Consider the following 26,520-nt stretch of genomic DNA (forward strand, 5'->3'; position numbering starts at 1 on the left):
GCCAGCTTCGCTGAGACCCTTAGTGAATGTGAAATCTCAAAAAAGCACAGGAACATCTGGAAAGAAAGAGGGGTTGTATTTGCGTAAAATCAACTCAAATTGGGAAGAATGTCCATCCACGAGCACAGGCCAGAGAATGGCTTTAAAGAGAGGGAGTAGAATTGCCCTTTTTGCAAACCACAACACCCAATAAGAGAGAGAGAACAAAAGGGAATGCCCTGCCACAGAGGCATGGTGGGATGGGGTGGGGAATGGGGGGTGGGAGGGATACTGGGATCCGTGGTGGTGGGAAATGGGCACTGGTGGAGGGATGGGTATTTGATCATTGTATAATTGAAACCCAAGCACAAAAATTTTGTAAGTCTACAACTGTACGTCATGGTGTTTCACTAATAAAAATTAAAAATAAATAAGTAAAAAAATAATAATAAATAAATAAAGTATTCTCATGGCAGTCCTTTGGCCCAGTCAGAACAGAGAGAATGGGGGCGCGGGGGGTGGGGCACCTTCTCCCAGAGAGAACTTGTCAAAGCCCTCCAAACTACAAGCCTCAGGCTAGTCTGGTTCTGTTTTTTTTTTTTTCTAACTCCTGAAAGCACTAAATTTTGGGGTTGAGGGTGTAGAGAAGAGAAGGGAAATTGCAGGAGAAAGCACAGAGCAGCCTGGACTTCCTACTGGCCTTTGAGACCTGCTGTCATACCTTTAGATATTATAGTGTCTCCTGCTTCTTCATCTTGTCCAGACTCTTGGTTAGAACCTCTGTACCATTTTTGATTAATATTCTGGGACAAGTAATTACACAGGAGTTTGCTGAAGACGTACAGAAAAAGTGTCATTAGATTGATACAGTTTTATTTAATGTTTCACCTATTGTTAGATGAAATAAGACCCTTTCTGGGGCTGGAGAGATAGCACAGCGGGTAGGGCGTTTGCCTTGCACGCGGCCGACCCGGGTTCAATTCCCAGCACCCCATATGGTCCTCTGAGCACCGCCAGGAGTAACTCCTGAATGCGGAGCCAGGAGTAACCCCTGTGCATCGCCAGGTGTGACCCAAAAAGCAAAAAAAAAAAAAGTCCCCTTTTCTTGGAGGACCAACTAACTGAATGTTTCCCTTGTGCCACGACCAGTCTTGCACATTTCACACTATTTTCATTGTTTTCCACCAGGTTCCTCTGTTAATGTCCTCGATTTACCTTTATGTTAAACCTAGACACCCAAGAATAGTAGAGATAAGGACCAGGAGGATTGTTCCATGGCTTGGAAGCCGGTCTCACATGCTGGGGGAAAAGGCAGCTCAGATAGAGAAGGGACCACCAAGTAAAGGATGCTTGGAGGACCTGCTCGGGATGGGAGATGCGGGCTGAAAGTAGACTATAGACTGAACATGATGGCCACTTAATACCTGCATTGCAAACCATAACACCCAAAAGAAGAAAGAGAGTAAAAGGGCAAAAGGGAATCCACTTGCCACAGAGGTGAGGGAGATGGTGGGAGGGATACTGAGAGCATTGGTGATGAAGAATAGGCACTGGTGGAGGGCTGGGTACTCGATAATTGTATTACTGAAATGTAAGCATGAAAGTTTGTAAGTCTGTAACTGTATCTCATGGTGATTCATTAAAAAATCAGTCACGTTCAGTCACTTTCCTCCTGCTGTTCATCGATTTGCTCGAGCGGGCACCAGTAGCGTCTCACAACAAATTGTGAGACTTGTTACTCTTTTTGGCATATTGAATATGTCACGGGTAGTGTGCCAGGCTGTGCCATGAGCTGTGCTATTGCTCCAGCCCCATTGAAAAATAAAAAAATTAAAAAAAACCCAAAACCTAGATACAGCTGAGTACTACTGCGGATAAGGTGCATGCCTGCACCTGGCCAACCTGGGTTCGATTCCACAGCACCACATTGGTCCCCTAAGCACCAGTCCCAACATCCTCCACCCCCTTCAATCCATTTCTGAATACAAATCCAGGAGTAATCCCTGAGCACTGCTGGCTGCTGCCCCCAAACTCAAACAGAACAGAGCAGAAAGGGTGAAGAAAGGGCCCAACATCACACAATTAACTGTGTGTGGGGGGGGGAAGCTATATAATCCATTCTTTCTTATTTAGAATGCTCAGGGAAAAATAAATAAATATTATCTATGGTTCTCTCCCTGCAGCAAAACTCAACAATCATTATTTTAAAAGTTTAAAAATTGTCTGCTGGACAGGAGTAATAGTCTAGAGGGTAGGTCATTTATTTGCCTTGCAGAGAGAGACACTGGTTGGATTCCCAGAACACTGCCAGGAGTAATCTCTGAGTGCAACGCTATAGTAATCCCTGGTATCACTCGGTGAGGCCCCCAAACCAAAAGAAAAAAGAAAAAAAAGTGTGTACCATAGAGGCTGGAGTGATAACACAGCAGGTAGGGCGTTTGCCTTGCACGTGGCCAACTTGGGTTCGATTACTGAGTTCCTCTCAGAGAGCCAGCAAGCTACCTAGAGTATCCAGCCCACATAGCAGAGCCTGGCAAGCTCCCTGTGGCATATTCGATATGCCAAAAACAGCAACAAGTCTCACAATGGAGATTGGGGACACTCGAGCAAATGGATGAACAATGGGAGGACAGTGCTACCATGGTGGCAGACTGTGGGGGAGGAAGATAACTCGGGACACTGATGGTGCGAAGTGGACACTAGTAAAGGAATTGGTGTTGGAATACTGTCCACCTTAAACTCAATCATGAATAACTTTGCGATTCACAGCAATTTAAAGCATTTTAAATAAAGTTTAAAAATTTTAATACAACAGAAGAATTTCAAAGGATCTCTCTGAGTCTCCAGCAGAAACTTTGAAGTTTAAATGGACAGATTCTCAACAGAAAGGGTGAAAGCGCTGGACATGAAAAATGAAGTTTATACTAAACTGAATCAAAATTGAGTTTCACTGAGCAAAAGTGAAAAACGACCTTCTTCTTGGCCCCCAAATCTAAAAACCGTCTTCCTGCTTGCCTTTCTGCCTCCTTCACCCAGTTTTATCGCTTGGCATGGGCTTCCAGAGTGCGGGGCAGAATAAGTCAGGCATGAGGGGATGCCAAGAGCCACTTGCAAAGGACTGAAGGAAACCAGACTGGCTTGTCCTTGGGCGAACCCAGCAGAGGACAGATGAGACTGGCCTTTTTTTAAAAAAAAAAAATTTTTTTATTAGTGAAACACCATGAGGTACATTTGTAGACTTACAAATTTTTGTGCTTGGGTTTCAGTTATACAATGATCAAGTACGCATTCCACCACAAGTGCCCATTCCCCACCCCCCAATCCCAGTATCCCTCCCACCCCCCATCGTCCCCATCCCACCCTGCCTCTGTGGCAGGGCACTCCCTTTTGTTCTTTCTCTCCTTTTGGGTGCTGTCATTTGCAAAAGAGGCATTGGGTGGTAGTCATGTTCTGTCTAGAGTCTACTTTCAGCATGCATCTCCCATCCTGGGTGGATCTTCCCAGCACCCTTTATTTGGTGCTCCCTTCTCTATCTGAGCTCCCTTTACCCTTAGAGTGTGCAGCTGGCCTCGAAGCCATGGAGTGAAGCTCCTGGTATTTATCACAGCTGTTCTTGGGTGTTAGTCTCTTATTTTGTTACTTTATGTTCCCTAGATGAATGCAATCTTTCTCGGTCTTTGTCCCTCTCTTTCTGGCTCATTTCACTTAGCATGCAAGACTGGCCTTTGAACGGGAAAGTTGGGGCTGGAGGTTCCCAGCTGCAAGGGTCCAGGTAGCCTTGGTGGAGGGAGTCAGTGCTCCCAGCACTCCCAGTCGCGGGCTGGGCGGCGCGACCCACGCTCCTCCCCGTCCCTCCTCCCGCACAGCCGCGGGGACGCTCAGGGATAAAGCCCTGCCGGTGGCCAGAGCGTCGAGCCCGCAGCTGTCCGCCGACCCCGCGGATCGTCGAAGTGGCCCGCCTCGGTGCCCGGCGCTCCAGGGTCCGAGTCGTGCGCTCGGGGCCCCCGGTGCCCGCTCCGCTCGCCGCCGCGCCGGGTGAGGACGAGCCCCGGGGACGGGTAGGGGGGTGCTGGAGGCGGTGCCCGCACAGAGCGTGGGGGTAGGGCAGAGAACGGAACTGTGCCAGCACCCGGTGCGGATCTGGGGGTCTGTGCGGAAAAGGGGGTGGAACCCTCAGCTCCCAGCTTTCCCCCACTAAAGCAGCAGCTCTGTAGATGCTTTTAGGAGGGAAAATGCAGCCAGGCGACCCGGGAACGCAGCCAAGCTTTCTTAGCTGTCGATCTCCCCGCTGGGGCCAAACAGACTCCTCCCTTCTGGGCAGAGGGCATCTCCTGCACAGTTCTGGGCAACTGCAGAAGGAACAGAACGGTGGGCACAAGGCCATCCGTTCCCTGCTCTCCAGACTTCCTGCCTTACGGGGCCGATACGGTTAAGATTTCTCTGCCTGAGTCAAAAAGGTCGGGTGGGGGTCGGAGAGGGGACAGTCTTGCTTGATTTTCTTTCATCAGATAGAACCATTCATCCCCCCAAGGAAGCTTCCTCTAAAAAGTTGCTCTCTCCAAAGAAAATAAGTTCTGGATTTGACTCAGGCCTGTGGTCTTGGGGCTGCTGCAGAGATGATGCGGAAGGGAGAGGGGGCTAATTGGAACTTTCCTCCTTTGTGGGATAGGCATTCGAGCTGGGGAAAGATTTGTAAGCAAGAGAGAAAGAGAGGGAGGGAGGAAGAGAGAGAGGAAGAGAGGAAGAAAGAAAGAGAAAGAAAGAAAGAAAGAAGAGAGAAAAAAGAGAGGAAGAGAGAAAGAAAGACAAAAACAGAGAGAAAGAGAAAGAAAGAGGAAGAGAGGAAGAGAGAAAAAAAGAGAGAAAGAAAGAGAGAGAGAAAGAAAGAGAGGAAGAAAGAAAGACAGAAAAAGAAAGAAAGAAAGAAAGAAAGAAAGAAAGAAAGAAAGAGGAAGAGAGAAAGAAAGAGAGAAAGAGAGGAAGAGAGAAAGAAAGAAAGAAAGAAAGAAAGAAAGAAAGAAAGAAAGAAAGAAAGAAAGAACCAGTCTTGGGTGGGAGATAGCAAAGGGGTTGGAGTGCATGCCTAGGGTGGCCTGACTCTCTTCCGGTCCAGGCACCAAGTGATTGCCTGAGCATCGCTGGGTGTGGCCTTGAAACCCCCGGACCCCTACCCGAGCTCGTCAGGATTGGCCTGGGGGCCCCCATTTTGCAGGGCCCTGCATTGAACCTAAGGCTTGGAATGACAGATGACCTTCCCCTCAAATTCCAGTCCTAGACTATATTCTATTTCTAAATGAGTTTCTATTGTTGGGGTTTGGAGGAACGGGGAGAACTTGGAGGGGGTATGGGACTGTGCCTGGTTGTGCTCTGGTGGAGCCTTACTTCTGGTAGTACTTAGGGACCTAGTCAGAACCTCTAGGACATCACCTGTGTGCTCAGCTTCTTGACCAATCTCTCCAGTTCCCAAATGAGAGCTGAGCCGAGCTGGGGAAAATATACAAGAAAGAGATGGAAAGCACCCCCTCAGAGTGTTGACAGTCCCCAAGTGGTCAGGTCCAAATGTTGGGGTAACACTCCACTCAGATACCAGTTTCTTAGGTATTAAGGCGTCTCATAAGGCATTGGCCTTCTGATCTCTAGGCATGGGGAGTTGCCAGCCCCATAGTTCTCACAGAGGGAATTCTGGTGATCCCAAGGAATCTGGGGAGAGAGTCCACCCGCTGGGCGTTTTTCCAGCCTGCCCTCTTCCCCTCACTGTATGGTGGGGGAGGGGTTGTTCTCGAATGCAGACAAGGGAGCAGGAATTGTTGCTGTGTGGATGGAATGGTGATGCTCATCATTGAACCCTCGTTCCCCCAGACTGAGTCCACCATCTACTGCCAGTCAGTCACCCAAGTTACTGTGGCCAGTATGGATACTCAGCACGAAGAAGCAGCCGAATGGGGAGGGATATTAATCTGGTTGAGTCACTTGTGTTACACTTGAGAAATCCTTTCTGTGGTGCGAAAGGGCCTGCCCCAAACCTGAAAGGATTTCCTGTAAATAGAACCCAGTGCTCTTTCTTCATTTCCTTTCCACTGTGTCTCTGTAGTCTGCACCTAGGGAGTAAGGGTTTTGTATTTTCAAAGGTTCCCAGTTACTTCTGTCCACAGTAAAATTCAGCATCCTCTTGGAGACTTTCTCCACATAGAATGCTTAGAAAAGTGCAGATATGGTCTCAGAACAACTAATGGAGAATGTCTAGGGAGGTCAGGAGGAATTTCAGAGTCTACTCCTTTCCCTGCATTCCAGAAAAGGGATATTTTCTGCATAGGGAGGGTGACCCTCAGGTTATTGATATTGTGTTTTATCTTGACTCTGCTTTTTTTTTAAAAAAAATGTTTTTTTCCAAAGCCCATAGAAATTAACCTAGTAACTTCACTCAAGAGCTCTCAAATTGAGAAATATTAAGATATTCTAAAATTAAATACTGAAGAGAAAGATATGGGGGAGAGAGAGGTTAAAGGGAACTGTTTAGCTCTGAAGTCTTCTAGATTGCTGCTGAAATGTGGTCTTAAGATGGGCCACAGATCCTCCTGCTGTTTACTATAAAGCCAGACATCTGTTCTGTGTCCACTCTGCCACTTTGCTCCCTCTTACAGGTCCGACTCACAATCCACTAATAGAAGCAGGATACTAAATATAGACTAAAAAAAAACTTAGCCATTGAGGAGAAATCAAGTCTATTCTAAAATTAGATACTGATCGTATTGAAGGGGCAAAGTAAGTGTTTCTCAGCCTTTTTCCAACCAGGGCCCCTTCTAAACTTGTTCCCTTTTTTGTGACCTCGTTGTTCTAGTGATTGGCCCCTTAATCTTGTGTCGTGCCCTCCTCCCATTTTGAAATTTTTTCCTGTGACTTCCTTGGGATAATTTTGGGTCCGCAGAGGTGCTCTGTGGTCTTCTGAGCTAGGAAATTCCTAATGCAAATTTTGTTCACTCCTTTATTGACCACAAGAAATATTTACTAGTGGCTACGCTATGACAGACACTGAGCATAGGACAGCAAAAAAGATACTTATACTTCTTATCTGCAGAGAAGGAGGGAGAGGTAGAGACAGGGACAGGTAGGAGAGGCCTGGCTTCTTAGAATGGAAGTAGTTTCTCGTCTCCATACTTTGAGGAGAAAATTGCCTGAGTGATGTTACTGGAATGAGACCCAGAATATGGGCAGACAGTTCTGGCAGAGATAACAACAGGCATGCAGTCCCGGGAAGGACTTTCATGTGTTCCAGGCAGAGTTGGAAGCAGAGTGACTTAAGTGAGGTGAGGGTGAGGGTAATTTAGAATTAAGGTGGACAGCTACATTCTATCTGCATAATTTATAAAAGCTATTTGTGGCGATGGAGTAGCAAGAGACTTAGTGTTTTTCTCCCTCAGACATCTTCACTGCTGCTTGATATTGCCACTCTTGACTCATGGACTTATGTTGTAAAAACATAAGGCAATCAATATGATCTTAAAAGCAATAAGAGATCTTGTTACTACAATTATTGATTAATTACACATTATATTAAATTACTTGCACTTCAATTTAAAAAAATTCATATAAAATTTAAGTATTATTTTTCTTAATTTTTTTTGTTTTAATAAATGTAACTTACTAAGCCTAACAAATAATTTTGTCTGTCCAATGTATTGAACTTCATTGGATTTTTCAATGCATTGAAAAATCTTAACTAAAAGTTTGCTGTAAAACACACCAACATAGAGTATAGTTACTTTCATGCTAGAATAATGCCTACCTTTTAAAGTTCAATGTGAATCAGACAAAATCAAAAGAGAACACAGGGAACTAAGATTTGGAAAATTTACCCCCACACTTAGCTGTTTAGCATTTGTCCTGTATATGGCTATGCACAGATATTCATGATTGCAAAGATAAGTTGGTAATCAAAGATTGGTCAGGGAGTTGATTCAAAGGGCTGGAGCACATGCTTTGCATGTTGGAGTACTGGGTTTGATCCTGACCCAAGAATTTTGGGGAGTGGCTAAAAAGTACCACTAAGAATGGCAAAATAGAAAATTAAAAACAAACAAGCAAGAGAAATCTTTGCATGGCAGCAGAAGGATCTAGAGAGGACTGAGAAGTGAGTTGACTAGAACCGATCTCATTAGTGAAACATTCTCTTTTGGAGGAAACTTTTGAACTTTTCGTGGTTGATTTGACTAATGTCAGAAGGATGAGGAAGAATTTTGAAGTTTAATTTTACCAAGTAAGGTAGGAATAACCTCAGCATCAGGAGAGTAACTGCCACACTGAGGGGACCCCATTTCTCTCTTTCACTCTCTGTCTGTCTTTGTCTGCCTGTCTGTCTGTCTGTCTCTCTCGCTGTTTCTCTATCTCACATCATTTTTTCATGCAACATAAGAGAAGGAGAGGCAACTATCTAGAAGAAAATAGAGGTCCTTCTTGATCTGTATTGTGTCCAGAGGAAGTATGTGTTTCATTGGTGATTTACTTAATGACCTCAACTCAAAGTCCATACCTTGAAGAGAAGCATCCTGGTGATTCAAGTTGCAGACAAAATGTAACTTATTCTGGACTCTGTAACATTTGCCATATCTCCAATCAAAGTCCTTTAGGTTGGGGATGGTTGTGTGGAACTTCTATGAGAAAGGTTAATTTGTGCTGGAGGTCACTAATCTAGGCTGTTGGATTTCTGCAGTACTTAGAAATGCTGCATTAACTGCTGTCCTCTAAAAATTAATAGACTTTACATACAACCAAAGTTTCCTAGCTTACTTTGGAAAAAGGAGAAAAAGGCCTAGTAGCATGGTGCACTTACAGCTATATAACAGCAGTCCACTGCTGTCGACCACGTCTCTTGGATGGCCCTACCATTCACCTTGTTTTACCATGCTTTCCCTCTATTACACAGGTACTGTTGAACTCACTTGAGTTCCTTACCTGTCCCTTGTGTACTTCTGATCTTTAACATCAGTTGAAGGTTCTCTAGCCTGTGCTATTCATGCCACTTTTCCTTATCCAATGAAGTTATCCCTTCTTCCATAGCACTGATGGTAGTCACCAGATCTGGGCTCAAATGGCCCTTCTGATAAAGATAATGTGGTAATGGTTGAAAAATTCCTGCAGATAGAGTTCTTCGGTCTAATCCCACATTAAACATGTCTCATTTTGTGTATTACTGTAGATGCCATTTTGGTTTTCCCTCACAGTGAACATTCTGAGTTCCTTTATGAGTTTTTTCTGTGACTGACATTAATTGTTTTGTTTCCACATCAATATTATGGTGGTTGGGTAATTGTTCCTTTGAATACATTTTCTTATTTAAAATAATCCCTAAAGTCTCTCTCCCAGCTGAGTGAAATGTGGTTTAACTAGTGTATAATGTAAGAGGATGTTTCCAGTATGGTAGCAAACTGGCCAGAGATCTTAGATAACATGAAACATTTATGAACTTAAAGCTATCAAAGGCACAAACATCTGGACATTTGAAAAAAGTCTATAGATAAGTTTTCTTTTGCAAAATGTGGGAAAATACATTGCTTTTACTTCTAGCTGTTAAGGACTTTTGGTCACAGATGGCTCTTTTATTTAATTACTTTTACCAAAGGAGATCCATATCTGTTGTGAAACAATTACACAAGCCTTGCTTTCTGTGTCCAAGATAAGCAGCTTCAGACACCTTTGACTTAGTAATGTTCAAGATAAGTTTTGCTTCTATTAGCTAGCTAGATATGCTAACAAGAAAATAATATTGTTAATTACTAGTACTACTTTATTATCATATACTGCAGTATTTTTAACTTTCCTAGTTCAATATTCACAGGTAGCACTGTAGCACTGCCCTCCCATTGTTCAATCGATTTGCTCAAGCAGGCACCAGTAACGTCTCCACTGTGAGACTTGTTACTGTTTTTGGCATATCGAATATGCCACAGGGAGCTTGCCAGGCTCTGCCATGTGGGCGGGATACTCTCGGTAGCTTGCTGGACTCTCTGAGAGGGACACGGGAATTGAACCCGGATCAGCTGCATGCAAGGCAAACGCCCTACCCACTGTGTTATTATGCTTTTAAAGGGGGTAATACTGGTTAGATAAAGATGAAATCTCAGGATCCAAACATACCTATTCACTTACCCTCTTTTCAGTATTGCTAGCAGAGGACAGTTAGGAACATTTGAATTTCCATGACACTAACATGTGGAGATCATATCCTTCTATATGATGATGTCTGTTCCATGTATTATAGGATATTTAGGAACGTCTCTGACCACTATCCACCAGATGTAATGATCAAAATGCCTCCAGATATTGCCAAACGTCTTCCAAGGAGCAAATGTGCCCCAACTGAGGAACATTGCTATAGGATGAGATTCTATCTACCTATATTTACCCTGTTCCAGAAGGAAGTAAATATTGTTTCCTTATAAAACAAATAAAAATTGTTGTCTAAAAATATATTGCTGATAAGGGTAAAAAGATAGTACAGCGTGAGAGGCTCCCGGAGCCCAGTTCACTTCCTGGTACTGCATATGGTCTGATGAGCACCACCAACAGTGCTCAATGCACCAATTACAAAGAGAGAGGGAAAAACTTGGAGCACTGCTAGGAATGGACGCCAAGCCAAAACAAAATAAAACAGCGATAGCATAGCAGGTAGGGTGTTTGCCTTGTATGCAGCCGACCCAGGTTAGATTCTGCTGCCCCTCTCGGAGACCCTGGCAAGTTACCGAGAGTATCCCGCCCACATGGCAAAGCCTGACAAGCTCCCTGTGTCATATCCAATATGCCAAAAACAGTAACAACAAGTCTCACAATGGAGACATTACTGGTGCCTGCTCGAGCAAATTGATGAACAAGGGGAGGACAGTGCTACAGTGCTACATATATATGTAGAAATATTTATGAATTCATTGATAAATAATAGAGCTGGACGATAGCACAGCAGTAGGGTGTTTGCCTTGCACGCAGCCGGCCCGGCCGAGCCGGGTTCGATTCCTCCGCCCCTCTTGGAGAGTCGGGCAAGCTACCAAGAGTATCTCACCCGCAGGGCAAAGCCTGGCAAGCTCCCCATGACACATTCTATATGCCAAACACAGTAACAACAAGTCTCAAAATGGAGACGTTACTGGGCCTGCTCGAGCAAATCGATGAATAACGGGATGATAGTGACAGTGATAAGTAATAATGAACACATGTTTTAAATGGTTCCCTAGCAGGGAAAAAATTAATTGGTGTACTTTCAAAATTATACCTCGGTAATGTTTTAATTTTATAGCAATGAATAAATTTTTTATTTGACCCTAATAAAAAATACACTGCAATTAAGTAAATACAGTACTTAGAAATAGTATTGGAAAATTCAAAATCGCCTGTTTCCTATGAACTTCAGGGTAAAAGATCTGAGTCAGAAATCTGTCGATCTGTACAGGAACAGGGTAAAATATCTGAAGCAGATTTTTTTTATAAAAGCATATCCTAGATCCCTTGGATGGGTTGTTTTGAGACATTCAGACTACTTTCTTTGACTTGAATTGTGAAGTAAATTGACTTGTAAGTTCCCTCTGGTCTTATTCATATGCTCTGTATTAGCTTGCTATTGCTGAGATAATAGCATCACAAATTTCTTGGCTTGAAACACAAATATTACAGTTTTTTGGTCAGAAGTCTAAGACACAGCGATAAAATAAAGATATATTTAGGCTGTTTTCCTTTTGTCAGTTCTATGAGAAAATCTTTGCCTCTTGTTTCTTTGCCTTTTTTAGTTCCTAGATTTACTCACATTCCTTTGATCAATGTTCCCTTCCTCTATCTGGAAAGCCAGCAATGATGGTTGAATTCTCTAATGTCTCATACTATGATTTCTCTTTTGCTACTTTCGTGTGTGTGTGTGTGTGTGTGTGTGTGTGTGTGTGTGATTGTGTGATTATGTGCTGCTTTTAGAATCTAGGAAAAAGTCAGATGATATGGATAACTTTTAGCTCCACAAATTGTCACTGTCACTGTCACTGTCCTCCCGTTGTTCATCGATTTGCTTGAGCGGGCCCAGTAAGGTCTCCATCATGAGACTTGTTGTTACTATTTTTGGCATACTGAATACATCACAGGTAGCTTGCCAGGCTTTGCCGTGCGGGAGAGATACTCTCCGTAGCTTGCTGGGCTCTCCAAGAGGGGTGGAGGAATCGAACCAGGCTTGGCTGGGCTAGCTGCATGCAAGGCAAATGCCCTACCACTGTGCTATCGCTCCAGCCCTCCACAAATCACCAGAGTCAATATACACGCCCCCCCCACACACACACACCATTAGAATTGCTGATTGCACTTTGGTAAATTTTACAGTGCTGAAGAATAAGTGTTTTTCGAATTTCAGTTTAACTATATACTGTTCCTACCAGCCAGAAAATTTTGGTATTAACAAATGGTGATGATGATAAATTTTGTACATAGTTATTATGAGGGCTGGAGCTATATCACAGTGGATATGGCGTTTGCCTTGCACGCGGCCGACCCGGGTTTGATTCCTCCGTCCCTCTCGGAGAACCCGGCAAGTTACCAAGAGTATCCCGTTAGCACTGCAGAGTCTGCCAAGCTCCCCATGGCATATTCGATGTGCCATAAACAGTAAGAAGTCTTACAATGGAGACGTTACTAGTGCCCACTCAAGAAAATCAATGAACAACGGGAGAACAGTGCTCCAGTGCTCCAGTTAATATGAAGGCTACTTTACAAGGGGTTTAATATTACATTGGGTCTCACTATTGTAAGGGAAATTACTATTATCAACAATGGATAATAGTTTTCAGGGTCCCAGTTCTCAAATGTATGTGCATTTCTGACTAACTTTTTTGTGAAAAGAGAACTTCAAGTACTAAAAGATGTCCTAAGAATTATTTCTCTGTAGGTTCAGAGGCCTCAGATTCTTCCCCTTAGTAGTCTCAATATCTATCAGAAATAAAAGAAACTAGTGTTTGAGGAAGTCATTGAGCTGTGACAGAGATCTTCATATAGGATTGATAGCTATTTATAATAACAGATCTAAAACAACAAAACAGCTTGCATAGAAATTAAAGCTAGAGAAATGGATCCGAAACAGGGATGTATTATCAGTCTCCTGACTTCTCTCTTGGGTGCAAAGGGTTGTGACAAATGTCATGGGTATTTTGCCCTTTTCAGTCTATCTGGAGAAAGAAAATATTTAAAAGGTTGGGTTGAAGATGTGGCATAGGGTCATTTCATACTTTGCATGTATGAGACCTAGGCTTCAATCCCTGATACTACAAAGAAAAGGAAGAGAATGCAAGAAAATAGTAGAAAGGGCTGGAGGACCTGTTTTGCATGCGAGAGTAGGGACTTGGTCCCCCTCCCTCCCTCCTTCCCTCCCTCCCCGACTCTGCCCAGAGTGACTATTCCTCCAGAATCTGAGAGTGGTCCCCAGGCACCACAGGTGTGGCCAAGAAACCCAAAACTAAAGAAAACATTTTAAATGCTAGGAAACAACCATGACTTCAATACAAAGTGATAGAGGGAGTGAACAGAGTTTATGGGTGATAATGAGACACTGCAGAAGGCTGATGTTACACTCCACTGGGCCACTGCATCCCCTCAACTCAGGCAACTCAGGGAGGAAGAGGCAAGAAGTTGGGATGAGGAGCTGGTCAAACACAGAGCACGTGGAGCAGGAGAGCCAGCGCAGGGGTCCAAGGCACCTGCTTTGCATGTGAAGGACCCTGAGTTAGTTTAATTCTTCACATTTCTATCGTCCTGGAGATACCCGAGGACCTCAAAAGTGACCTTGTGGAGCTGGAGCGATAGCTCAGCGGGTAGAGCCTTTGCCTTGCATGCGGCTGACCCCGGTTCGATTCCCAGCATCCCATATAGTCCCCCAAACACTGCCAGGGGTAATTCCTGAGTGAAGAGCCAGGAGTAACCCCAGTGCATCGCTGGGTGTGACCCAAAAAGAAAAAAAAGTGACCTTGTTGGTGCACTCGGTTGCAGGGTGTGAGTTGCACCATATCCTTGGACCTGGTGCAGTTGACTGAGCACCCTTAGAAGTGACTCCTGGGGCCAGAGCGATATAGCACAGTGGGTAAGCCATTTGCCTTGCACGCGGCCAACCTGGGTTCAAACCCCAGCATCCCAGATGGTCCCTCAAGCACTGCCAGGAGTAATTCCTGAGTGCAGAGCCAGGAGTAACCCCTGAACATCTCTGGGTGTTACCCAAAAAGCAGAAAAAAAAGAAGTGACTTCTGTGTAACCCTGAGGAAGGCTGGGGAGGCCAATCAAGGGGGGAAAAAAGAAACAAACAAACAACAGCAACAACAAACAATGAGGATGTATTAGAAGAGGAGAGGGTGAGTTTGACCCCGGAGCTGGATGGAAGGATTGTAATAGATAGATCTGTTTTCCTCAAAGAAGAATGTGCTTAGAGTTTCAATTATAAAAAAGATGAGGACGGGATGAAGAAGCATTTATCATTGCAGGAGCGATGCTCTGAGCATCATTGTGGAGGGCAGGGACTTCAGGCTGGGGAAACTGGCAAGGGTGTCTTCATTCCAGAAGGTCCCCAGCTAGTTAACTGGAGAAAAAACAGAAAAGCAAGTGTTGTGAAACTTGAATGCATGTATGAAGAATATGCAGATCTTTATAAACCGAAGCCAACTATTTGATCCATCAGTTAAGCATCCCAGGCTTAGCCAAAGGCACATAGTTCCATTTATTTCTCTTTAAGTAGATGTTTTTCAACCTAGTTCCTTTGAGTTTGGTTCTTGTTCATCTTCACCCAAAGCTGTTTAGATGACACTGTGGCCGGTTAAACCAAGAACTATCATACTCAGCCCTAGAGCACATTTTTTTGCTTGTCAGTCGGAAGAGGAGGGTCACTGCTCCTGACCTTAGAAGTGCAGAGTTACAGGAAATGCTGATCATCCCCAGCACACAGCACGCAGTCTGATGGGGCCTGAGCCAGCAATCAGCTGAGAACATCACTGCCCTTCAGGTCCCTGGTCAGTCTCTTCCGGCAACATATTGTCCTATGCCACCAGAGGAACGAAGCTGCTCCCTGGTGAAGAAAGGAAAAGAATATTCATTGCGAGTTGGTATTGGGGGCACTTCCTCTTCCATCAGCAACCCCCTGAGAAAGGTATAGTTCATTCCATTTCTCCCACTGGGAGATGGAGCTTTCAGAGGTGAACCTCCAGAGTACAACCCCAGGTCACTTCCGTTGCTGTTTGCAGACTCACCATGCTCTGCCCTTCTCTGCACAGAAGGACCTAGGTGCACCTCCACTCCAGGGAGGGCTCATGACTGCTATAAACCTGATGGTCTGGTGACTGAGGAATATGGTCTTTTCATCCTGCTTATTGTATGGCTGAGCCTTACTTTCCTTATAATGTAAAAGAAAGAATATTAAATTAATTAACATTTCCTTGTTTGAACTAGAGTAGGTTGTGTCCACCTCTAAGTGGCCCACAACACCATGCACTCATTGAAGGGTGTAGTGTAGGGAATTACGGTAGCATTTTAGGATTATTTTTTTCCCCTCAATACAATTAACCTTCAAACTGAAGTGACTCAAGGTGCCTCTGTGCCTGATAATATGACCCAGGAAGAGAGCAAGTTCTAGGGAACCATCTGTGTGACTGTCCACGCATCAGTGGGACTCTGGAAGGAGCATAACCATGGGCATCATGCAGGCTTTGTCCTCCTCCCTAGAAGAGAGTGAGTGCTCTCTAAGATTGTGGCAGATTAATGCTGCTGGATTCATTAAAACTTGTCAGACTTCCTTCCTTATCCCCTACTTTTTTTATTATTAAATCAAGAAATTTAATTCTTGGATTTGGAGTCCCAGCCTAGCAGTATAGAGGATGTCACCCTGGTTCTGTGTTCAGGGGACCACAGAGGAGTCAAGACTGGAGGACAACCATGTGCATGGCGAGTGTCTCACACCCTGTGCTCCCTCTCTTCTCCATCCCTTCTATAGTGTGCTCCCAGAAAACAGCCATGCTGGGGGCGGGGGCGGGGAGCTGCAGGCCACTGTCTACTCCTGCTCTGGAGTCTGCATGACCTCAGCTGCAGAATGCAAGGCCACGAAAACCCCATGAGCTACCTGGGCATAAAGAGCTGAGAACAGCTGAACCACACAAACAGACACACACACACACACACACACACACATGTTGGAGTACACGGAGCTTGGGTTTATCAGATTGTACCCATCACAGTGCTCCCGAGTCACTCCCATTACTTTGTCTGTCTGTAACCTCTTCTATGCTCTCTTCCCCAACCAATTTGTAAGGTCTCATCCTTCTTAGACACTGAAGCTGTACTGTAAGTTAATATTGTCTTTCTCCTCTCCTTATGTCTTTTGAGCAGTTTACTTTAATGCAATGTCCTTTTGTATAGATACAGGAAGGCAATTAATTAATATGCTCCGTAACTTAGGAATTGATTGGCTTTGAATATTATTCACTCCTGGGCATCTGCCTTCTCAACTTAAGCCTCAGTTGCCCTCACTTCCTAGCATTCCAAGGGCAGGGTCCCGACGTGGGACTGGATGGAACCAGGGCAAGCCGGTAAGTTATGTGCTACCCTGGCATCGCGATGGGCCAGGCCAAGGTGCCACGATTCTTAACTATAAGTTAAGAGTTTGATCATAGGCAAATGATGTCATGATCCAAAAGTAACGACGAGACTAGGGCCCTGCTGCTAGGAATAGGAAAGATATCTGGCCTGAGCACTGCAGTCTGAGATCGAGATGGCCCTAGGAGAGCAATTCTATAAGCTCAAAGTATTTCTTACTGTGTCCATACGAAATGATTAATATTATGTATGCTTATATGTTGTTTGGACAAGGAGAGGAGAAACACGTCCTAGAAGCAGTTTCCTGTGTGTCCTGACTAGCTTGGATGAGACTGCTTTTTTGGAGATGTAGATTCCAAGCTCTAGCAGACTGGTCTTTGTTGTGCTAATCTAAGTGCTTGTAGCTTGTGAAAAGGTGAGGCCAGGATTACTGGCCTGCGGATGTAAGGAAACAATGTATGTTTGCCGCCTCAATGTTCTTTCTGTAACTCCTTTTGATGACATCATTATATTGCGCCCTTTAGAGGTACTATGATCTATATAAGGGAGATTTCAGGGCTCTCTGGGGAGACACGTGCACCAGAGAACCTGGGAAGATGGGGCTGAGGACAGAAGCAGAGAGAACAAAGGCGCACGTGCTCGAGGATTCCTGAGGCCTCCATGACATACATCTCTTCCAATGTAATAAACGTCTACTAAGACCAACTAGCTTGGCCTCGTTTCCTTCCTTCACCTGACCATCGCCATCGACCTCCCTGGAGTGGGGAAACGGCCAGACTGCCGGCCTTTTTATTTTTTGTGTGTTTACACACACACACACACACACACACACACACCCCTCTACACAGCTACTAAACGTTTCTTTGGATTGCTTGAAATCTAGATCCTGACATTTGGAGCAGACAATAATTCTTTTTTGTTTACTATTTATATTCCCCAAAAGCAAAACAAAGAGTGCAGAGATAGTACAGGGATAAGGAATCTGCCTTGCACATAAGCAACCCTGGTTTGATCCCTGGTAACTGCATATGGTCTCCCAAACACTGCTATGAGTATACCCCTGAGCACAGAATCAGAAATAAGTCCTGAGCACTCCCAAAAAACTATGTCCGTATAGGCAAATAGGCAAAGAGTTATGTTCATTAGGATTCATCAAAAAATATATTTATCTATCCTAATGAACATAACTCTTTGCTGTGAGGATGAGTGGTTATATACAGTGCTAGCGTATAATAGGTGTTCAATAAAATATAGGATTTTTTTTTTGCTTCTCTTGACAAAATCAGCAATCAAGTTTTGAATCAAATCATTGTTGAGGTCAAAATATAGCTTTGCATACCTATGTGAGAACAAAATAAAACCAAAAGCAACAAGTTGAGGCACTGAAAAGCCGCCCATAGTGTCTCTTTTTAGATGCTGTGATATGTTAATTGTGAGAATTTGTGGAGACTCCCAGAAGCAAGCTTCATCAAGAATCCTTCTTGGCCCAAGGAGTTCTTATTCAGGCTTTTAGAGGATGGATAACTGTTTTTAAAATGCATTTTAATGTTTTATTTCTTCTGTTGCTTTTCCCCTCCCGTTGATCGTCGATTTGCTCGAGCGGGCCCAGTAACGTCTCCACTGGAGACTTTGTTGTTACTGTGTTTGGCATATCGAATACTCTCGGTAGCTTGCCGGGCTCTCCGAGAGGGGCGGAGGAATTGAACTCGGGTCGGCCATGTTGGCCGCTTGTAAGGCGAACGCCCTACCCGCTGTGCTATCGCTCCAGCAATCTCATCAGTGTAGTTCCACCATGACTTCTTGTCCGGAACAGCCAGTTTCCCTTCTAAACTTCCCAAGAGCACTTAGGATTAGGTTTTCCTCAAATACAGAGAGTTATTTGCATTGACCATTTATCACCTACCTCCCTCAAATACTGAAGTTATGTCTCAAACCCTAATTCAAGTGATTAAATTATGGATTATCTGCTTTTTGTTTGTTTTGTGCTGAGGCCAACCCCTGCAGTGCTTGGGGGTTGCTTACAGTTTTCTGTGCTTCTGAGATTGCTTTGGTGCTCAGGGGATCATTAGATGCCAAGAACTGGAACTTGGGCTCCTGCATGCAAAGCATGTGCTTAGCCTGCTGATTTATCTTCTGAATCCCGTGGAGCGATAGCACAGCGGTAGGGTGTTTGCCTTGCACGCAGCCAACATGGCCGACCCGAGTTCGATTCCTCCACCCCTCTTAGAGATCCCGGCAAGCTACCGAGAGTATCTCGCCCGCACGGCAGAGCCTGGCAAGCTCCCCGTGACGTATTCGATATGCCAAACACAGTAACAACAAAGTCTCCAATGGAGACATTACTGGGCCCGCTCAAGCAAATCGATGATCAACGGGAGGGCCTTTACTTTACTTACTTTATTTCTTCATACCATCATTATATGATAAAAAATGTTTGCCTGATGTTTAGTGGTCAGAGGCTGCTGAGGAAGTGAGACTAAGTTGCTAGCCCTCAGCTTGATTTAGAGGATATTAATAGTTTTCTTGTTTACTATAGCTTGTGATTCTTTTCTTTAAAATGTGTTATGGAGAGGGGAGGTTTGAGAAGAAACCTCTAGGATGGGATTTCATAAATGTTTCCACTTGCACTTCCTTTTTATTTTTCTTTCGGGTAAGGCGTTTGCCTTGCACGCAGCCAGCATGGTCGACCCGAGTTTGATTCCTCCGCCCCTCTCGGAGAGCCTGGCAAGCTACCCGGGACATACTCGATATGCCAAACACAGTAACAACAAGTATCACGATGGAGATGTTATTGGGCCCGCTCAAGCAAATCGATGAACAACGGGAGGACTGTGACCGTTACCGTCACACCCGGCAATGCACAGGGGTTACTTCTGGCTCATGCACATTCAGGAATTACTCCTGGCGGTGCTTGGGGCACCATATGAGATGCTGGGAATCAAACCTGGGTTGACCGCATGCAAGGTTAATGCCCTACCCACTGTGCTATTGCTCCAGCCCCTGCAATTCCTTTTTGAGTGAGAAATTTTGATTTGAACCCTGGTATGAAAGTATACACAATAGGTATACAGATCAAATGCTTGCATATAACAAATCATACAGAAATTTATTTGAAACTTTTTTTTAATCTACCTGACCCATAGTTTAAGAAGTTAAGATCTAGAAGGTCTTGGCTGAAAGAAAGGGTTGTTATCTGGAAGTTAATGGAAACTTAACTTGGACTCATAGAAACATGGGTGGCTCTTAGCAGCTTGTTAGATCAGGGAAGTCAGCCTGAGATGCTGAGTAAGATGCTAAAAGGGTGGAACCTTCGATAAGATTCCAGAGTGAGGCCTCAGTCATAACCATAAGGAGTGCCTCAGACATGATTAAAGTACTTAACCTAAGAGGGGTCAGTGAACATAAAGTTCTCCAAGAAATGGGGAATGCTGGCTGCCTACAAAATTTTGGGGCAGTTAGAGCCTTTCACGAAATCTTTATGTTCAGTATAACTGTCTAGAGGCAAAGACTATATTGTCCAAGAAGTTACTTCAATCAACAAAGAAGAAGTCAACAAGGTCTTGGGGTGTTGAGTTGGGCAAAATGTGATTTTAGGTGTCTCCCAAGGAGCATGGGGAAGGGGAGAAAGGGTGCGGAGGGCGGGGAAGTGGGGAAGAGCACTGCTCAGATGCTACAGTTCTAGGCGTGAGTAAGGCCACCACACAGTGCTGGGGGCCTTCAAGACTCTGTTTGGGATGTTCAAGAGACTGTGTGATGCCAGGGCTGGAACCAATGTAGACCACATGCCAAGCATGTACCTCCTCCCCCGCCCCCGCCCCGTACCATCTCTCTAGCTCAAGGTCCCAATTAACAACATAATTTTTCTTTATTTAATCTTTGAGAAAATGCTTACCTCTGACAATTGCATATGCTAACAAGTGAAATGAGTATACTGATGTTCTCATTTCATTCAATGCAAACGCACTATTGGAAAAAAATATAAATATATAATTTATTATCATTGTTATCTTTAGACATTTTACAGGTGAAAAGAGTGCCACAGAAAACTGTGTACTTTGCAGGAAGTCACGTGGCTAACATCCAAGCCAAGATTCAGTTGTTCTCTTGGCACTATTACTACACTCTTCACCCCTCCCTACCAGTACAAGGTGTGACATCACCCAGTGAGCCCAAACCCAGAGGAATCCAGGCTCCTTCTTGCTCACTCAGGAAGCATTGACTCATGCTGGCTGTAAGCCAAGCCCTTTGTTAGGCAGTAATAGTGAAAAAGCAAACAAAACCAAGCACCCAGCTCACAGGCTTTTTCTATCCCGTTCCAGTTCCACTGTTACTGAAGGTCATGGCCCTGGCAGGGTTGGGTAGGGAATGAATGGAGAGAGCATCAGTGATCAGCTTTCTGTTTTTCTGTCTCTTTCTCTGTCTCTACCCCCCACAACCTTGTTATTCACAGCACATGTGTGAAAACCAAGGGGCTGTGATCCAGCTCACCTCTGTATTCCTGCAGTGCTCCTATAAACGGCAGACCCCCTTCTTATCGTTTCCCTTTGTTTTCCATTTGTCACCCCTTCATTCCCAGTCTTCTTCCAAACTGGCTGAGTGACACGCTCCTTCTCAGTCCAGAGGCTGTAAGCAGAGGAGTAGGATTTTCTAAAGCAAAATTTCCAAAGTGGAATTTTCTCTCTACTCATCTCCATCGATATATTTTTACAGGAGATTTTGTATGATGAAAATCTGAGTGGTGGCAGTGGGAAAAGGTGAGCAGATAGTCTGGTTTGGGTTCAACTTTATGGCTGCTGACATGGGAAGCTCAAAGCTATTTCTCCAAATCCATAGTCTGCAGATACTTAGGAAGTCTTTCAACATGACATTTCATGAAAGAAAGAAAGAAAGAAAGAAAGAAAGAAAGAAAGAAAGAAAGGAAGGAAGAAAGAAAGAAAGAAAGAAAGAAAGAAAGAAAGAAAGAAAGAAAGAAGAACCATCTGAGTTTTGTGTCTTCAGAGAGTAAGAAATTTCAAGCCCATTACTAAATCTTCCCAATCCAGGAAACAGTGCCTGAATTCCTGCGCATCATTAAAATAATTTTTCTGTTCATTAACTTGAGCATATTGTAGTTTCAGAGTTAATAGAACTGGACACTACATAGTGGCATGTTGTGGTTCCAAGCAGGGGCAGTCTGGGTTTAAGCTCCACTTTCCACACTAGCTTCCTGAGTGGGCTAGTCCGTCAAACTCTCTCATGCACTTCTTTTCTTCCTGCTGAGATTGCGGTGGTTTCCATAAGCTCTCAAGTAACCAGAAATGTGTAGGATGCTTAGCACGACTTCACGTGTTATCAATATTAGTACCTATATTTTGAGTTAGCTTATTTGAATAACTCCTTGGTGCCATTTTAAAAGTTAAAAGGTAATTTCTGGTGCTATGACTCATGTGGAAAAACTGTAACTGCATACTATCAAGATAAAAATGTAAATGGAATATGTAGTGTGAAGTTTCAAAAACGCATTTAAAAGCTCTATATATTTATTTGTGTAGGTAAATATGTGTATATGTATATATTGCATAGATGGTGCATGTGTGCAAAGCTGGTATCAGATATATCTGGAGAAAAATATGTTAAAACTGGTCATCGGTAAAGAGGCAACTCGAGTTTTTAATTGACCTTGTTCTCATGCTCAAATTTTTAAAATCATTATGGAACTTTATAATACAATTTAAAATTATATTGAACAAGATAAAATTAAGAGAAATTATATATAGTCAAAGGACTTACATGCTGCATACTTTTATCTGATCCCACCAAAGAGAGGCAGAGAAAGAGAGGAGAGAGAGAGAGAGAGAGAGAGAGAGAGAGAGAGAGAATATGAGGGAGTGTGGTTAGTCAAAAGGTTGCTGACGCTCAAAGTTCCACTGGCATTTTTCTGATGACCTCTGGATGTTTATTCTGTATGATAAGAGCTAACGTTCTGAGAACCCTGTTTTCGTGGAAACCTTTCTTTCCAGAGAAATATTTCTCCAAATCTTTCTTGTTGTGTCAAACATTTGTATCATTTCATTTAATGTTTTTAAGTGTCCCTGTAATTTGCTTTCTTCTTGCCAGTCTTGTCTCTGAAATCCAGTTGTAAACTCTTAAAATCTAGGATTGAGTCAGATTCCACCATGTTTATCACAGTTGTTTATATAATTAACATGATGCTGACAAATTATGAATATGTTATGTGGCATTTGTTTAGTAAATACCCACTGATTGACATCTCTCTGATACTAGTCTGGGTAGGGCCTTGTGAGCAACAGCTTTGTAGAACAACAACTTTTGTATGTTTATTTTTTGTTTTTTGCTGTTGTGTGTGTGTGTGTGTGTGTGTGTGTGTGCTATTTGTAGCTCTATCTCAGGAAATACTCAGTAAACTCCAGAGATCAAACAGTTGGTTGGCCACCTGCAAAACAAGGATCATAACCCCTGTACTATCTCCCTGGACAGAAACCACAACTTAATGAGAACATTACATTTCTTTTCTTTCTTTGGTGGTACAAGGCAAAGCCCAGAGCGTTCCTCTGGCTCACTGACAGGAAACGGGGATCAGGTCAGGGCTGCAGCAGAGGGGAGGAGTGGCCCCTGTCCCAGGCCCCCACGTGTCCCAGCGGTAGAGTGTTTGCCTTGCAAGCTGCCGGCCCGGCCGAGCCGGGTTCAATTCCTCCACCACTCTTGGAGAGCCCAGCAAGGTATCGAGAATATCTGCCTGCACGGCAAAGCCTGGCAAGCTACTCGTGACGTATTCAGTATGCCAAACACAGTAACAAACAAGTCTCACAATGGAGACATTACTGGACCTGCTTGAGCAAACCGATGAACAACGGGAGGACAGTGCTACAGTACTTTGGTGGTACCTGGATGAAATTAAGGGCCTTATACGTGGAAAGCATGCACTGTACCACCAAGTCACAGCCTGAGCTTAACTTGGATATTTTATTGACTTAACACAACACATTTTAATTTCCTGCTTGTAAGAAGTCATATGCTATCAGGGACACTTCTCTGCTCAGTGACTAGTTATCCAGGCTTCCTCACGAGTAAGGTAAGGTAAAAGGTAAAGGCCCTCCCATTGATCGTCGATTTGCTCGAGCAGGCCCAGTAACGTCTCCATTGGAGACTTTGTTGTTACTGTGTTTGGCATATCGAATACTCTCGGTAGCTTGCCGGGCTCTCCGAGAGGGGTGGAGGAATCGAACTCGGGTCAGCCATGTTGGCCGCTAGTAAGGTGAACGCCCTACCGTTGTGGTATCGCTATTAATTAATAGTTATCAGTTATAATATTATTATATTAATTATAATATATTATAGAATTAATATACAATAACATAATATAAATGTATTATAATTAATTATAATAATATTAATATTATTATAATATTAATCACAAGTAGTTTCTGAGTTCACTGTATTAGGGAGAGAAGGCACTGGAGATGACTTGTTGACCTAATGGTATCCAGAATATTTCCATGTAAATTCCCATTTCTCAGTCCCATGATTTTAGTGCAAACACAAGGCCACCAGGCCCCAGATGTTTATTAATGCTAACTGTGCCACAGGTCTGTATTTATACTCAACTGCAACACATTAGCACTATCTAGAGAGTACCCATTAGTATTATGGACCAGTACTCACATGGGTCACTAAACTTGTTCCATTCTTCTTAGTAACCCTATGTGTTATAAGCTGCAAGGAGGATGAGATTAACTCACTCACCAAGTACCTTCTATTTGCTATATACAATGCTAGGACCGCAGGAGAGGGGAAGAGGAGGAGAAAAACACTTAAAATTCCCTACTGCACAGAGCTGAGTGGAGAAATTAAACAAATAATATCCTGAGCATGTTAATTGATGGTAAATACCATGGATAAAAATAAGAAGCAGTGCATAGAACATGTACTGGTGTGGGGAAGGGGTCTGGGTGGTAATTTTAATTTGATCAGGAACATCATGGAGAAGGTAACATAGAAGCCAACCCCTAAGGATGTGAATGCTTGTTATGTGGGTTTCAGGATCAAGTGTCTTCCTAGAAGAGATAAATACAGAGATCTCAAGGTCTCTGGCTTTTACTCTGTGAGGTATGAAGTCACTCTGGGTTTGGAGCAGAGGAGTGATGTAGTCACTCGGCAGCTAAGATGGGAGTAGATTGTAGGGTAAGGTTAAAAGCATGGTGGCAGGGACTGACGTGATACATAGCAGGTAGGGTGTCGCCCGCGTAGCAACATGCTGCAAAAGGGCTCAGGCAAGGGCCTGGGTCCCTGGAAATGGGAGGTTCGCGGCCCACGGGTCTATGCCTCCGGTAGCCCCCTCTTCTGTTTTTGAAAGCGCCTCTGGCATGCAGTCCTCCCTTACCATTCTGTGGGAATAGGAGCCTGCCTGTTAGTTATTCCTGATGATTAATCACATAGCTTGGATTAAGATGTTTTGATTAACCTTTAGTCTTGGACTTATGTTTGCTAGTAAAATAGAGTTAATATTAGTTTCTGTAAAGTCCTGATTTGTTTAGGTTATGGGTAGGCGTTTTTAGGGAAGTAAAAACTTAAATGTCAGTGAAAGTAGACAATAGAGGAATAGTAAGGAACATAATATTTCACCCAGATATTTTATTGGGACAAAATGTCAGTGAAAGTAGACAATAGAGGAATAGTAAGGAACATAATATTTCACCCAGATATTTTATTGGGACAAGCGGATGTTCTGTCCTAATCTTAAAGCAGAACGTGTACGTGCCCCTTGATGTTTTGGGAACATGACCCATGGTCTGATGTAATGTGTGCCTTGCCACGCTATTTCTGTAACTGTATAAGAAGAACTCTGGATGCAATAAACCACAGCAGCACTCAGCCTCTCTTGTGTTGGTGTCTGTCTGTCCAACGCGCCGAATCTCCTGCTTTCCTGTGCACCTTCGCCTGGTCTCCCCTCAGCCTGGTGGTCTTCGACCGAGTGGTCTGCGGTAGGGTCTGGGTGGTAATTTTAATTTGATCAGGAACATCATGGAGAAGGTAACATAGAAGCCAACCCCTAAGGATGCGAATGCTTGTTATGTGGGTTTCAGGATCAAGTGTCTTCCTAGAAGAGATAAATACAGAGATCTCAAGGTCTCTGGCTTTTGCTCTGTGAGGTATGAAGTCACTCTGGGTTTGGAGCAGAGGAGTGATGTAGTCACTCGGCAGCTAAGATGGGAGTAGATTGTAGGGTAAGGTTAAAAGCATGGTGGCAGGGACTGACGTGATACATAGCAGGTAGGGTGTTTGCCTTGCGTGCTGCTGACCTGGGCTTGATTCCCAGCATCCCATATGGTCCCCCGAGCACTGCCAGCAGCGATTCCTGAGTGCAGAGCCAGGAGGATTCCCTGAGCACTGAGCATCGCTGGGTGTGACCCAAAAAGGAAAGAAAGAAAAAAGCATAGTGGCAGTGGGAGGTCATAGTCCAGTTTCAAGTGAGAGGTGATAGTGACATGGACTTTTATATCACTCCAAAAGGTGTAAAATTTTTATTTTTAAATAAAAGAAATAAAAGGGGACAGATTTTATCTTTTTAAAATTTGAACCATGCCCCCCGCTTTACTTAGTTTTCTAATGGCTTTGTGTCCAGGGATCACTTCTAATGGGCTTAGAGCACCATATGTGGTGACCGGGATAGAACATGGGGGGGTCAGTGTGCAAGGCAAATGCTTGCCAGCCGTACGATCTCTCTGGCCCAAGGGGATACATTTTTAATGAGAATCTGCCAATAAGATAGTAGTTTAGTGTCCCAATACTTATTATTATGACTAATTGGGGTTTCATTCATTTATTCTATAAACATTTATCTAAACATTTATCTAAACACTTATCTATCATTCCCTCCACTAGACCCTGAGGACAAGAAAGAAAACCTGGGTTGAGGTTATAATTAGTGGTAGACCACTTACCTTGCATGGGTGAAAC

The 26,520-nt window shown here is 43.8% G+C and overlaps 1 protein-coding gene across 2 annotated transcripts in view; it reads left to right on the top strand.

Moving 5' to 3' along the window:
- The first annotated feature begins 3,868 nt into the window (after positions 1–3,868).
- PLA2G7 (phospholipase A2 group VII) overlaps positions 3,869–26,520 on the top strand; it is a 44,351-nt gene continuing 21,699 nt past the window's right edge. The window contains exon 1 of one of the 2 annotated variants that reach the window (XM_056126102.1): positions 3,869–4,014. The gene's annotated coding sequence lies outside the window, so the exon portion shown is untranslated. Of the gene's footprint in view, positions 4,015–25,528; positions 25,545–26,520 lie in introns of those variants that run through there. The other variant, XM_056126103.1, reaches the window with a different exon arrangement.

Source organism: Sorex fumeus, unplaced genomic scaffold, assembly GCF_029834395.1.
Source record: "Sorex fumeus unplaced genomic scaffold, SorFum_2.1 ptg000061l, whole genome shotgun sequence".
NCBI lineage: Eukaryota > Metazoa > Chordata > Mammalia > Eulipotyphla > Soricidae > Sorex > Sorex fumeus.